The sequence below is a fragment of the Zea mays genome, chromosome 2 (genome assembly GCF_902167145.1).
Source record: "Zea mays cultivar B73 chromosome 2, Zm-B73-REFERENCE-NAM-5.0, whole genome shotgun sequence".
Taxonomy (NCBI): Eukaryota; Viridiplantae; Streptophyta; class Magnoliopsida; order Poales; family Poaceae; genus Zea; species Zea mays.
The window spans coordinates 64,462,011-64,478,655 of NC_050097.1; positions in this window are offsets into that span (position 1 = coordinate 64,462,011).

Genomic DNA, 16,645 nt, shown 5'->3' on the forward strand with positions numbered 1-16,645 from the left:
GACCTTTACCATTTAGTTTACAGTGTATACCAAACTTGTCAAAGGACTATCCCGAGTCAATTCAGTGACTATAAGTATTTACAATTCCGAGAGATATATGCGACACAAGCATAGAGGTTCTAGATAGAACGAGTAAAGTGGTTCGACGGGAACACACTATGGTTTTCACACCAACATAGTGAAAATTTTCTCAGAATAACCTCTCGGTATACTCGCAACTTCGTGTTGCTGGCGATTACATGTCCTTTTATCTCATAGTTTGCTTCATGTCATTTAGCGACAAAGAGAGCAATGTGCTAACATCTGGTTGAGCAATATATGGCTGAGATTTATAGTCTTAAATTATTTGGTAAGGCCTTTTGCGTACTAATAGAATCCCAATTTGTGATGTCTTCTATGCCAAAAAGGCTTTCATGCATTATATTATATATCTTCGGGTTACTTCAGGTAAAACTTTATGCATGAGGAGAGGGCAAAGAATTAACTTATCTGTGTTTCATTGTATTTCAATTTAATTTCCCAGATTTCCAAGCACTATTGAGCTTGATATAATCGTTATGGCCACTTGGCGATATATAAATATATAATGCCACACAACACAGTCAAATAAAATATAGAATTAAACAAAATTGTTTACAAAGGTTGCGCGTAATGTGACTTCAGGGGCTTGAACAACTGACCACAATCCACGCGTACAAGCTCAAGCGTCTAGTGTCAATGCGTGTGCGGTCATCAGGGCTACGACAACACAACAATCCTTTATAACAAGCGCAGTAGGCACAATTGTGGCTCGGTAGTCGGGGTACACGATAAATCCACGCAACGTGCGCAACAGGCGCAATTGCGGCTCGGTGATAACGATAGACGAACAGTGCCTACAGGACATGCGAAAAGTACGTGACTCGGCGATGGCGGTTCGACTCAACGGGAGCGGTCTGATTAAACGAGAGTGCGACATAGCAATCACATGACGCAGCCAAGTTCGTACGACACAAATACTGCGTCGTGTTGCCAGGGCGCAGCCAATGATTAGCCAATGCCAAAACGCAACCGATTAATAACGCAATCTCATTGGTGCGTCCGAGTACCCACTATACAATTTAATCGCTCGATATGAGTCCAAAACTCAAAACAACACAAATATTCAGAGCGATTTGAGCATGCGCACTATATCCTTCACACGTTTTAATAATTTCTGCTAATTATCTACTACGAGAAATAAAGCAGACAAATAATACTGGAATTTAATGCATAAGCATAAGCAGATCAAGTGCATGAAGGCATTTTTTCTATATCCGAGCATATGTTTTTCTACTAATTATTTACTGCAGGAAATAATTAATTGAAATAGAAATTGCGGTAGAAAACATGCTTAATTCTATTTATTATTTGCAACATGAAATAAATAAAATAAATAATATGAGCATGTATATAAATTAAAACAACACTAAAGTTGATTAATGCACCAACAATATCTAGTTTTAGGAAACACTGCTGCTAGTCTGTAACGTGCGTTAAGTTGTGATTTTTTTTTCTTTCTGCACACTGCATGGTGCATGCAGGCTGGTGGCATGCAAGTTCGGTGTGGCGGAATGGACGGCAGAAAGTGAGGCAAGCGGGTCAGTAGCCGGTCACTTTTTTTTAATAGAAATAATTCTCAACCGCATGCTCTCCTCTATCTCCTGGAAAAAGGGATCTGCGTGCTAAAAAAGTTGGAGGAGTGCAGGCAATCGTCCACGCCAGGCAATCGTCCTCACGAGAAATTTGGAGGAGCGACCGTGCACAGTCTACGGAACCGCCCATTCCGCGTCAGGGATGGCTAGCAGCGGCAGCCGCAGAGCGGTCTCACAGTTTTTTTCACCGCACTAAATTTCATATCACTTTTCTTTAATCTTTTTCGAGGAACGAATGAAGAACAGTAGATCCATCCTACTTAAAAATGCATACCACGTTTGCGTAGAGGGCAAATCGAAGACTGTCGCGTAGGACAGTTTGGCTAGGCCGGTGAAGTGCCGACTTGACGGAGAGTTGATGCAGATCTGATCTCGCAGCAACGTCGAGGTAGAGCGTGCTGATAACGTGTTGAGAACTACGTTACCACGGATCACCAGATCCGCTCCCTTCCCTCTCGTCAGCAGTAGAGGCGCAAGAAGATGTAGAGAACCCGTCTCCCTTCCCATAAGCACGACAGAGGAAACACACGAGACACTGGATATAGGGTTGGGCCTCTGGCCTCTTTCTGATCTCTGTATTATGAGGGGATGTACAGGTTCCTTATATAGAGATGTGAGACCCCTCAGGGGCAAAGCAGGTATTTGCCCACATAACCCTAACTAGGGTTACTTAACAAATAGAAGCTGGGTTGTTAAGCAGGCTAAATCTTTCTATGGGCAGTGGCGTATTGGGCCGGCCCAGTATTGTAATACCCAAATTATAAACAATGTGAAAAGAGACGATCTTCTTAAATGTTTTGCCATTTACTCATTACAACACGAGAATTGTTGGGGGGGCATTTCTCTTCCGAAGGTTCTCAAAAACTTAACTAACATATTTTCCAGTATAATATACTGTTTCAGAAGGCTTCGGCTTTGAGATGAAGGTGTGTATGGTATGAAGGCGCGGTCTGGAGGAAAGATGAACTAGCTCCGAAGTTGTGGCTGGAGAAGCTTCGGCTTAGCACAAGAACGATGGTGGAAAGATGAAATCGACCTAAATGGGAAAAGACTGCTTAGTCCTCGACAACTTGCCTTATGGCTAACAATAAATGTCAGGGGCATGATTGTAATTTTGTCCAGACTGCGTCATGTGCCTATAAATAGATGAACAGTAACACCGTACTGTTCATGCTGAATTGTAATCACTCTCGCGTCACTCTCTCTTTTCTACCTTCTGTCAAGCCGAAGGTATAAATGTAATTTTTATATAATTGATGTTTATAAAATAAGAACAAGAATATAAATGATCTAATGATTCGTGATGATTGTTTATATTCTTTTGTGTTTCATATGTCTCTATTTACGTTTTATTCACTGAAATGATGAAGGTATGTCCTTCATAACCTTCGTCTAAAGATTATTATATCTCATGGGAGATAATGCTTCGAAGGACGAAGGTCTCTAATCGTTAAACAATTGTGTTGTATTATTCTTGATATATAGCATTTGAGAACAAGGACCAACATTGGCGCCCACCTCCGGTGAACTCATTCGACCACCTTCGGCAAGCATCGACCTTCGTCATGCCGCCGAAGAAGACAGCAGCGCCAGGGGCTGCCCTGCAGCCACTAGACGTTAATCAAGAAACGCTACGCGAAGCTAGGATCCAAAAGAGGAAGGCTACCAGCCCAACACCTCAGGAGGAGGAACTAGACCAAGAAATCAGGGATCTTGAAGGTATCCATCAACAAGTTCAAAAGAAGAGAGAGAAAATGCTTCGGCTCGCCGATCTCCAGAAGAAGATTGACGAGGCCGCCGAAGAAATGCGTCACCTCACCCAAGATGACCAAGATCGAAGGCCCCAACACAGGGAGCTTCGTCCAGAAAATTTATACAATGATGATGAATGGTATGGTGATTTTCATCATGACAATTTTGCTTTTGATGATGCTTCTCCCTTGGTAGCAGAATTGCAGGCTACCCCATGGCCCTTATCATACAAGCCACCTCAGCTTTCTATGTATGATGGGCACTCAGACCCGAAGCAGTTCCTGATGAGCTACGAAGCAACCATATCTTCATATGGGGGCAATACTGCAGTCATGGCGAAATCCTTCGTCATGGCAGTCAAAAGTGTAGCGCAAACTTAGTACTCTTCTCTTCGGCCAGGGACAATTACGTCTTGGCAGAAGCTAGAAGACATGTTGGTCACTAGCTTCCAGGGCTTTCAAACGAAGCCAATCACCGCTCAAGCTCTGTTCTAGTGCACATAGGATCAGGAAGAGTACCTCCAGGTGTATGTCCGAAGGTTTCTCCGACTAAGAGCCCAGGCGCCTACAGTGCCCAATGAGATTGTCATTGAGGCCATGATCAAGGGGCTCAGACCAGAACCAATAGCACAATATTTTGCAAGGAAACCGCCCAAACCTTGGAGAAGCTTCTCCAGAAAATGGATGAATACATCAGAGCTGATAATGATTTCCGGCAAAGAAGGGAAGAAGCTTATATGTACTCTGAGATGGCCAGGGGCTTCGGAGGAAGATTACACCCCAGGCATGTCAGGTCAATCCATAACACCAGCCCAAGTGATGATAGGGGAAGCCAACCCCAAAGGCAACATCACATCTCCCAATCATCAGGGCCACAACAGAGTTCCTTCAGGCCACCAGCTCCAAGGGGTAGAGGGGGCAGAAGCTTCCGAGGAAGATATAGAGACCAACCCAGGAGACTGTTTTGTTTGTTCTGCGACGAAGATAAAGGCCACACCACAAGAACGTGCCAGGTCACGATTCAGAAGTAGAAAGAGCTTGCCGAAGCTGAAGCACGACAGAATCAGCCGAAGCAAGTCCTACATACTGCTTCATGCTATTCTCCCTACGTCCCCGAATATGTAGGTAATCAACATCCTATGGCCTCGGTTGCTTCGGCGAGCCACTCTCAAGCTTCCTGGGCCCAGCTACCACCACCACCGCTAGCACCTACTCTGGCCCGAAGCCATCAGCCAGAAGGGCACCAACACGCTCAACAGCAAAGCGATTTTCTGGGGGAGTCCGAAGCTCGCACAGTCAATAGCATTGTGCCTGAATCCAAGCACATCTACTGAAGAATATCCTACCTCTGGTGCATCTTTATCTTTTATACTGTTTTATTTTTCTTGTATGAAAGACAGTTCACGAAGGATTGAATTCTAATTTCATGAAATAATATTGTACTCATATCATCGAGTGGAATGCTTCCTTTTAACAAGATTCTGAAGCTACAAAAGTCGTTCCTAAGGGAGCGAAGTAAGTTCCGAAGCTACAAAAGTCGTTCCTAAGTGAGCGCAGAGTAAGTTCCGAAGCTCAAAAGTCGTTCCTAAGGGAATGCAGAGCCAAAATACCACCGAAATAGAAAGTGAAGAAGCTCCAAAGTTGTCCCTAAGGGGATCCAGAGCTTAAATGCCACCGAAATAGAAGGTGAAGAAGCTCCAAAGTCATTCCTAAGGGGATACAGAGCTTGAATGCCACCGAAATATAAGGTGAAGAGACTCAAAAGACGTACCCAAAGGGATGCAGAGTCTGAGAGTGTTTCTGTGCGGATATGTGCCTTTGGCATAAACATCATGCTGCATCATATCATCGCATCATTCCACATAGCATCACATCATACATCATGCCGCATTAACAGCAAGAATCGAACACGAAGCAAACCTTCGCAATTACAATCTTACCAGGAAAATCTTTGTCGACAACAATATCATACAACAGTTTTGCTATAGAAGGGTCTTTTTCTTTACGAAGCATGAAAAGAAGGGAAGGTGTTTTTTCGCCGAAGGCTCAAAAATGGTATGTACGCAAATTTCATGCATCGCAAAGAAATATATTACATTAATGTACATATAGATATACAATGTTTAACTTGTATGCATATTACATCGCACAAATGTTGAATTTTCTAGTTACACAAAAGTCTAGTCTTCCTTCAAAACTTTCTCAGCAGCTTCGTTCAGAAGTTTGTTGATAGCTTCGTCAACAGCTTCTTCAACAATTCTTATAGTTTCTAGTGCCGCCTTCATTGCTGGATCAGCTTCGGGATCATAGGGCTCAGGTGGCGGAGTCAGTTCAGCTACAAGAAAAATAATAAGTTGATAGTCTGAAGTCAGAAAAAACAATAAAGCTTTGAAACAATCAAAATACCTATGCGCCTTGCGCGCTCGGCAGCCTCTTCGGCCCGCTTGGCTTCCTCTCGAGCTTCGTGAGTTTCTTTCTCAATTTTCTTTATTGCCACGTCGACTAGTTCTCGGCCACCTTTTATCTAGATGTTGGAGTAAAATTTTCCGCCCATCAGAGTAGCTTCAGCCAAAGGTTCCTTCGGGTTCTCCATGGTAAAGGCAGCCTCCGTCTAGGTTGCAGCTTTAATGTGTTCGCAGCGAGATTTTTCCAAAATTGCTGCAACCCCTCTGGCACCGGCAAAGGCACAGAAATCACCACGATCACTAAGGATCTCTTCAAAAGCTTCAGCTTCTTCACCGATCCATTCGATGACTCCTTCGGGATCGCCTCTAATAAATTTTTGCTCGGATGAGTAAGCACCCACCTTTGCAAAACTGTCTTTTAGCTTCTTGGCACAATCTAAGGATTTTTCGTAATATCTTTCCTTTGATTTCCGAAGCTCATCTACATTCTTTTGCAACCTTGCGCTAGTCCACTCACTTATTTCCTGCTTCGCCTTAGCCACTTCGAAATCTTCATTCTTCTCGGCAAGTTTTTTCTTTAAATTTTCAATTTCGACTCTATGAGTTTCGGACTGCGCGGCAAGATTGGCTTCATTAACCTTGACTTTGTCCATTAAGGAAAGCAAAATTTTATCTTTCTCTGTAGCTTCATTCCTTAGTTTGATAACCTCCGACTGAAGGTTACCAAGGGCTATCTGGCAACTTTCATCCTCAGCATTTTTCTATGCTCTCAAAGCGTTGCTCAGAATTAAGCCCTGCAAAAACAAGGGAAACAAAAGATCAGCACAAGAATAAAAGACACAAAAACATAATCTGCTTATAAGTCCATAGCTTTAGTACCTTCAGACTATTGTACGTAAGGCTGTCTGCGAGGTCATCCTTCGACATAGCAGAAAGACCAACTTCAAGCTTCGAAAATCCCATGTTTTTTGCCATCTCCCAGCACATAGATATTTCCTTGTTGTCCGGGAGGCAGTATAGAAAGTCATCTTCGTCGGTGCCATTGTACACCAAGGCCCCCTTCGGGTACTTCAGTTCCCGGGCGTAGTGTCTGGCTTCCACAATTTCCTCTTCAGACAACCTTTTACCCGAAGCATGTCGAATAATAAAGTCAAGTCCTTCAGAAGGTGCTTCAGGAGTAGGAGATTCAATCTTCTTGGGTGTGTCTTCTTTCTCTGGAACAAGACCGACGTCCGAGGGTCCTTGTTCAGCACTCTGCCCAGTCCCAGCAGGCTCTATTTCAATGGGCACTGAAGGCCCAGCTTTGGCTTCAGCACGAGGTGTAGCAACTTCGGTAGTCTCCTTTGCAGGAGCAGGAGTTGATGCTCTTGTCGACTCCATGATAGCATCCAGCACACTCGTCATCCTCCTCCTCTTGGGAGTTATTGCAGAGGATTTCAATACCTTCAGCAACTCTGGCTCCAGTGGCAGACTCAAGATTTTTGGTAGCCCTGCCGTTTCTTCTCGCTCTGGCTCTTCGGCTGTCTTTCCTTTGACTTCGGTAGCATGTTTCGGCGCTTCGGCCGACTCGGTTACAGCAACCTTTGGCACTTCAGCTAATTCTTCCTTGGAACCGACAGGAGCAGGCCGTCCTGGCTCAGCAGTGGAAGCTGTCCCTTCACCAAGCTTCGGCACTGTGGCCGTTTCAATATATCTAGGCCGGTGCATTAAAACCTTGATCTTTTTGTCCTTCGGCGCAGCTGAGATGGCCGAAGTGTCAACTTTCCTTTTCTTTCCTTGTTTTTGCAAGGGATAGCTATAATCCGGGTAGACGAAACCAATAACATCAAAAACCCTGATTAGCCTTTTCTTGCCTCGCTCTCCGAAGGCTACGATCATGACATCATCTTCGGCCCTTGTATAGGCACCAAGCAACTCGTCACTGGTCGCTTCAATACAATTCATCCACTCATCGTTTGGCTCGTCAAACTGCTCTCTATATTTGAAGGTATATTTTAGATACACCAGGCCGCCTTGGCTAGACCCGGCAACAACTTTCTTTGGCATCTCCCAATCATTCACGAGAGGCTATACTCTATAGGCAATGTGCTCTTGGACTAAGTCTCTTGCACCAATAAAAGTGCACACAGTATTAAAGCTCCTCTGGCAGGTTTCTATTTCGTTTCCAAGAGCGGTGGCTGGTCTTCTGATGCCGAAGCGAGACCAAATAGGGTGTTGGATAATCCCTTTTATATCTTCCCTCTCAACTAAGTTATTCTTCACATAAAACCATTCTTCCATCCAGGCTCCTGGCCACATTTTCCAAAACGTCGGAACTGGATAAATCACATCAGAACGGGGCACGAAGCTGTAACAACCAAAATTATTATGATACTGTTCCTTCCGAGTAGCCTTCATTTCGTAAGACGGCTCATGCATATTGTAGAAGCATTTTGCACTGGGCTCCAGTCCTTGGCTTCTCATAGCCCAAATAAAAACCCCCATCCTGATGATGGCTTCGGGGGTAATCTGATGAAGGAAAATTTCGAAGGTCTTCAACACTTCGACCAGGAATTTACTTAATGGGAACCGAAGCCCTGCCTTCATGAAGCTTCTATAAACAACCACTTCATCTACTTCGGGTGCGAGGGCCGCGCTATCCTCTCTAGCTCTCATAATGGAAATATCTTGAAAATGTCGTCCTTTCATTGCATCAATATGACTCTGCTTGATGGATGATTTTCTGAAGATGGTATGGCTCAGCCGCCAGGGCCGATTTTCGGCATCTTCGTCTTCACTTTCCACATCAAAGCCTTCGCTATCATCAGAATCTTCAGACAAGTCAGCTAGCATTTCATTTGTAATCTTCTCTATGTTTGTCTTCTCCATATCCTCGTAAAAACCAGCTAGAGCAGGATCAACAACCTTCTTCTCTTCAGCCATTTGGTGAGCAATTGTTCAAATGCCGAAGCTCACAAATCAAGCGAAATCTGACAACAAGAAAATTCAAGCTTGAAAGAAAGCAAAAGCGATTGAGATGGCGCAACAAATGCTGTCGCTGCAGGTTTCTATTTATATGCCCATTGCATTGCAACTTGGTGGCCCCTACATGTCATTGGCTTTCACTATTCTAGCGAAGGGAAGATGGTTTTTTGAACCTTCGGCTAAAGGCCTTCGTTCACGTCCTAGTCTGAATTTGTTAAATGCAAAAACAAATTAATACTGCGAGGGGCTACTGTTGGGGGGCTTCCTCTCCCGAAGGTCCTCAAAAACTTAACTAACATATTTTCCAGTATAATATACTGTTTCAGGAGGCTTCGGCTTTGAGATGAAGGTGTGTATGGTATGAAGGCACGGTCTGGAGGAAGGATGAACTAGCTCCGAAGCTGTGGCTGGAGAAGCTTCGGCTTAGCATAAGAACGATGGTGGAAAGATGAAACCGACCTAAATGGGAAAAGACTGCTTAGTCCTCGACAACTTGCCTTATGGCTAAAAGTAAATGTCAGGTGCATGATTGTAATTTTGTCCAGACTGCGTCATGTGCCTAAAAATAGATGAACAGTAACACCGTAGTGTTCACGCTGAATTGTAATCACTCTCGCGCCACTCTCTCTTTTCTACCTTCTGTAACCGAAGGTATAAATGTAATTTGCATATCATTGATGTTTATTCATGTTTATAAAATAAGAACAAGAATATAAATGATCTAATGATTCGTGATGATTGTTTCTATTCTTTTGTGTTTCATATGTCTCTATTTACGTTTTATTCACTGAAATGATGAAGGTATGCCCTTCATGACCTTCCTCTAAAGATCATTATATCCCATGGGAGATAATGTTCGAAGGGCAAAGGTCTCTTATCGTTAAACAATTGTGTTGTCTTGTTCTTGATATATAGCATTTGAGAACAAGGACCAACAGGAACATCCTATTTAAGTGAACAAATAATTAATAAAATACTCTATGCATCATGTTGGAGTTTTGTTTGCTAGTGCATTTAATGATAATAACAATAATATTAATAAAACTATATTAATGAGTTGATAATTTGGATTGAACCCCAAATTAAAAATTTAGGAAAATTAGGAAATAGAAAAAGAAAGAGAGAAATATTAGTCAATACAAAATAAATTTATCCCATAATTGCATGATTCAAATCATACATTCAAAAGTTAGTACAAAATTCGCCACAATATTTGAAGTTCAAGTTGAAGTTCAAAAATAAGAAGAAAAGAAAAATTGAAAAGAAAAATAAGAAAATAGGGAAACCCTCACCCAGGCCAGGTTCTTCACCACGGCCCATCTTCTCTATGCGCTTATCCACGGCTCGACGGCCCAACTTCTCCCCCTCTCGCTGTGGGCTCACTCACAGGAGCCCCCACCACTCGGTCTGCATCTACGGCGCGAGGGAAATTACTGGTTCGCTGGCACTGGGGGCCCACCTATCGGGACCTTTCCCCGCTCCTATACCAAAACCCACTCCCACATTCTTGTCTCACTACCCTCTATGTCCCCAACGTTAGTGCCGTCCTCCTCGGAACGATCTCCGCCAAAGTCTCCACGACTGTCGTGCTCTCGTCGTCAAACCCAGAAGTGAGCAACTACCTTGCCTGCGTAACTTCGTTGCTTTGACTGCGCTATCTTCAGATTCTCCCGAACCATCATGATATTCTCTTTGGCTTCAAGCAAAATGTCGGGCCCAAACACTTGCTTTTCTCCAGTTGATCCCAATGCAACGGAGTTCTGCAACTCCTTCCATAAAGCGCCTGGTACGATCTCTTTGCAATCGGTGCAGTGCCTGGGAGGAGGTCGATGTAGAATTCTACTTCTCTTTCTGGAGGCATTCATGGCAATTCTTCTGGAAATACATCCATGAATTCTTCTACCACAGACATGCCTTCTGCTGCTAGACTGAATAGTGAATATCATCGGGTCTTGGGTTGGGGGTTGCGCCTTACATGAAACTGACTTTCCCTGGTGGTCGGTGAGGAGGACCGTCTTGTATGCACAGCCTATGATGCCCTTATGCCGGGACAGCCAATCCATTCCTAGGATTACGTCAATTCCGTGGGATGGGAGCACGACTAAGTCTGCCAGGAACACTACCCCACTTAAAATGATTCTGACTTGGGAGCACCTGAGGTGGCACAGAAGGTCGGACCCTAGGGTCCGGGTGATCAGAGGGACTTCTAATGGTGTAGTGGGGATGCCATGCTTTTCCACAAAATTAGTGGCGATGAAGGAATGAGATGATCTAGAATCAAAAAGTAGTGTAGCAGGGGTAAATTCGACTAGGAACTCACCGAGTACTACTCCAGGGGCTTGTTGAGCTTCCTTGGCGTCGACATGGTTCACTCGAGCCCTGCCGTGGAACTATGACTTGCTTAATTGACTGCCGGTGGAGGGTGCCTTGGAGGCAGGTGTTGTGACGTTCTTGGGGCCATTCACTGAGTTGGAGTATGCAGTTGCGGTTGTCTTCAGGTGTGGACAATTATTCTTGAAGTGACCGGGGTCACCACAGTGCCAACAAGCATTGGCTGGAGGTTGTCTGCTTGCAACGGACTGGGTGTCGAAGGAACTCTGACCAGGCTGGTTGAAACATGGTGGAGCAGATCCTGCTGGCTTGTTGAGGTTTGACCCCTTGGGAGGAAACCCAAAAGATCGAATCCTCTGGTGCCTGTCTTGCTGTTGAGCTCGAAGAAATTGAAATTTTCTCTTGAGGTGACCTCTTTCCTCTTCTCGGGCTCTTTCCACCTGGATGGTCTTGTTTGAGAGGTGCGAGAAGCTGAGGAAGTATTGGCTAGCAAGGATAGCCTTGAGCTCTGGTCTTAACCCTTTTAAGAAATGAGCCATCTTCTTGAATTCTGTGCTAACATCATCTGGTGCATAACGAGCAAGTTCTGTGAATTTGTGGATGTACTCACTAACAGATCGCCCTCCATGAGTCAACTCTCAAAATTCTTCTTCCTTGAGCTAGACGATTCCCAAGGGCACATGATGCTCTCAGAAAGCGGCCTCAAACTCTGCCTAGGTAGCATTTCTCACAGCAGCACTGAAAGTGTCCCCACCAGGATAGAGCCATCCCGGAGAGTTGGTGGGCAGCTAAGTGAACACGCTGGTCTTTAGGGCATCTAATGGCTTCTAACTTCCTCTTCACTGTGCGCATCAAGTCATCAGCATCAAGTGGGTTGCTAGATCCAGCAAATGTGGGAGGCTTGAGCCTGAGGAATTCTCCAATTCTGTCCTGAGGTCTTCCTCCAATCGGGCGCTGGTTCTCGAGGCTTCTAGTGAGGATCTCAATGAGTCAAGTCTGGTTGGCCAGAACTTGGGCTAGGTCTAGTGGCATTTCTGGAGGTGCGGGGAGTTGGGTCTCACTCCCTTCCCCTCCGTCCTCGCCTTCGATTCCTAGGGGAGTCCTTGCTCCAACTCTTGAGGTGGTAGGCGTGGTTCTATCCGAGGCCATCTGCCAGAGGGGGAGAAAGGATTACTACTATGCATATGTCATTTTTTGCAAACATGTTATTTTATTTAGCAAACCAGTTCATTACAAGCATGACAACCACCACGGATCACACTACACACGAGCGTTTCCTACTAAAGTGTCCCCAAACTCCCTGAGAAGATCATCAATGCTAGCCAGGGACACTTCCTCGATGTTAGAAAGGTTTTCTATCCTAGGGAAGGCAGTGATGGTGGGGATTCTTCCTTCGAGTCAGTCTAACATCCTTGGCTTTTGAAACGCTTCCGGATCTTCTTGACTAGGGCGAGCCTCTTCAGCCTCCTAGCGTAGTCCATCTTCAGGGTCCGATATGCCTCACGAGTGTTGGCTTCCTCGCCTTCTTCCATCTTGAGACTGTTTTGAAGAGCTGCATTTTCTTCCTTCAATTCCTCGATCCGCTGCTCTAGGCTTTCCACCCGAGAGTTTAGGTGGGTGCAATGGGAGAAAAGGTCATCAAAGTGGGTGTCAAGGGTGTGGAGATATCCGTCCATGTAGATCACAGTAGGATCATCTTCATTATTGAAAGGGAAATAGGGTTAACCTTTTCCCAGTATTAATTTTGGTGGTTGAATGCCCAACACAAATATTGGACTAACTAGTTTGCTCTAGATTATATATTCTACAGGTGCATAAAGGTTCAACACAAACCAATAAAAGATTGAAGAAAGGGTTCAAATACAAAGGAGCAAGAAACCGAGTGTGCCCTGGTCTGGCGCAGCGGACTGTCCGGTGTGCCACCGGACAGTGTCCGGTGCACCAGGACCGTACAATCCCAAACCAGCCACTCTTGGGTTTTCGCCAGCGCGCTCCACTATAATTCACCGGACTATCCGGTGTGCCACCGGATTGTCCGGTGCACCAGCGTAGCAACGACTATCCAGCGCAACGGTCGACTGCAATGGCACCCTGCAACGCTACAATGCGCGAACAGTGCGCACAGAAGTCAGAGCAGTCGTTAGAGGCGCACCGGACAGTGAAACAGTGTCTGTCCGATGCGGCACCCGACTGTCCGGTGCCACTAAAGGACAAAGCCTCCAATGGTCAGAAGCTCCTGAACCCTAACGGTTGGGTGACGTGGCTGGCGCACCGGACTGTCCGGTGCGCCCATCGACAACAGCCTGCCCCAACGGTTGTTTAGTGGTTGAGGGATATAAATACCCCCAACCACCACCACTCCAGGCACCCAAGCATACTGAATAGTGCATTCAATACAAGAGCAACACACTTCACTCCAAAGACACAAATCAAAGTGATCGATCCGCTTAAAGTCCCCAATTCAACTCTAGCGCATTAGGGCTTGTGAGAGGATCCCTTGTGTTCCTAGTTGCTCTTGTTTGCTTGGCTTGACTTTCTTTTCTTTTCATTTGTTGCTCTCAAGTGCTTTGTAAGCAAGGCAAGAGACACCAATTGTGTGGTGATCCTTGCGAGGTCTAAGTGACCCGTGAGAAGTAAGAAAAAGCTCACTCGATCTAGGTGACCGTTTGAGAGAGGGAAAGGGTTGAAATAGACCCGGTCTTTGTGACCACCTCAATGGGGACTAGGTTCTTTGGAACCGAACCTCGGTAAAACAAATCACCGTGTTCATTCGCTTTATTTCTTGGTTGATTTGTTTTCCCTCTCTTTTGGACTCGGATTCATTTCTAACGCTAACCCTGGCTTGTAGTGTGTGCTTAAGTTTATAATTTTTATATTCTGCCTATTCACCCCCCTCTAGGTGACTTTCAATTGGTATCAGAGCCCGATGCTTCATTAGAGTTTAACAACTCAAAGTGATGTCGGGAGGATCCACCAAGAGGGAGATGGAAACTGACGAGAAGGCCACAAGCCACGGAAGGCTCCATCAAGGGAGTCCGGCACCAAAGCCAAAGAGGGATCCCCTCTCCGCGTCAAGTCGCACCGGAGTGGCGACAAGAAGAAAAAGATGAAGAAAGTGGTCTACTACGAGAGCGACTCTTCGTCGCCCTCCACATCCGGCCCCGACGCGACGTTCGTCACTTCTAAGCGCCAAGAGCGCAAGAAGTATAGTAAGATGCCACTTCGTTATCGTCGTATTTCTAAGCGCACTTCATTACTTTTCGTTCCATTAGGCAAGCCACCATGTTTTGATGGTAAAGATTATTCTATGTGGAGTGATAAAATGAGGCATCATCTAACCTCACTCCACGAAAGCATATGGAACATTGTTGAATTTGGAGTGCAGGTACCTAAGGTAGGGGACGACGGCTATGACTCAAACGAGGTTGCCCAAATCCGACACTTTAACTCCCAAGCAACTATTATACTCCTCGCCTCCTTGAGCCGAGAGGAGTATAATAAGGTGAAAGGTTTAAAAAGTGCCAAGGAGATTTAGGACGTGCTAAAGACCGCACACGAAGGAGATGAGGTGACCAAGATCACCAAGCGGGAGACAATCAAGGGGGAGCTCGGTCGATTCGTTCTCAACCAAGGAGAGGAGCCACAAGCGATGTACAACCGGCTCAAGACCTTGGTCAATCAAGTGCGCAACCTCGGGAGCACAAAATGGGATGACCATGAAATGGTCAAGGTTATTCTTAGATCCCTCGTATTTTGTAATCCCACTCAAGTGCAATTAATACGTGGTGACCCTAGATATAAGCTAATGTCTCCCGAGGAGGTAATTGGAAAGTTTGTAAGCTTTGAACTAATGATCAAAGGAACCAAACACATCGTCAACTTGGAGCAAAGCGCCACCTCAACACCCGAGGTGCAACCCGTCGCATTTAAAGCGATGGAAGAAAAGAAAGTAGAGTCTACATCAAGTAGGCTCCCCATCGACGCCTCCAAGCTCGATAATGAGGAGATGGCGCTCATCATCAAGAGCTTCCATCAAATCCTCAAACAAAGGAGGGGGGAGGATTACAAACCCCGCTCCAAGAGGGTGTACTACAAGTGTGGTAAGCCCGGTCATTTTATTGCTAAATGTCCAATGTCTAGCGATAGTGACAGGGGCGACGACAAGAGAGGGAAGAAGGAGAAGAAGAGATACTACAAGAAGAAGGGCGGCGATGCCCACGTGTGTCGGGAATGTGACTCCGATGAGAGCTCCACCGACTCCTCCTCCGATGAGGATGCCACCAACATCGCCGTCAACAAGGGACTTCTCTTCCCCAACGTCGGCCACAAATGCTTCATGGCAAAGGACGACAAAAAGAAGAAGGTACAAACTAGAACCACCCCCAAGTATACTACATCTAGTGATGAGGGTAGTTCTAGTGAAGATGAAGATGACTTGCTTACTCTTTTTACCAACCTTAACATGCAACAAAAGGAAAAATTAAATGAATTGATAGGAGCCATTCATGAGAAGGATGAACTTTTGGATAGCCAAGAGGAATTCCTTATTAAAGAAAACAAAAAACATGTTAAAGTAAAAAATGCTTATGCTCAGGAAGTTGAAAAATGTGAAAATTTGACTAAGGAGCTTAGCATGTGCCATGATTCAATTACCAATCTTAGAAATGAAAATGCTAATTTAAATGCTAAGATTGATAAATCGAATGAATCAATTTCTAGCCTTAGAACTGAAAATGCTAGTTTAATGTCTAAGGCTAAAGATTTAAATGTTTGCAATGATTCTATTTTCTGTCTTAAAAATGAGAATGCAATTTTAAATGCTAAGATAAAGGAATTAAAATCTTGCAAACCCTCTACATCTATTGTTGATTATGTTACTATTTGTACTAGATGTAGAGATGTTAATGTAGAAGCTATTCATGATCACCTTGCTTTAATTAAACAACAAAATGATCATATAGCTCAATTAACTACTAAAATTAATGAGCATGAAATTGAAAATGAAAAATTTAAATTTGCTAGAAGCATGCTCTATAGTGGGAGACGCCCTGGCATTAAGGATGACATTGGTTTCCAACAGGGAAGCAATGTCAAACTTAATGCCCCTAAGAAATTGTGTAACTTTGTTAAGGGCAAAGCTCCCATGGTTCAGGATAATGAGGGCTATATTTTATATCCTGCTAATTATCCTGAGCACAAAATTAGGAGAATTCATGCTAGGAAACCTCATACTGTTTCACATCATGCTTTTATGTATAAGAATGAGGCTTCTAGCTCTAGGCAATCAACTCATGTTAAATTGCCTAAAACAAAAACTCCTACTGCATCAAATGATCATAATATTTCATTCAAAACTTTTGATGCTTCTTATGTGCTCACTAACAAATAAGGCAAAATAGTTGCCAAATATGTTGGGGGCAACACAAGGGGTCAAAGACTTGTGTTTGGGTACCGAAGGTGCTTGTTTCTAACATGAAAGGACCCAAGACTGTTTGGGTACCTAAGAACAAGGCCTAAATTG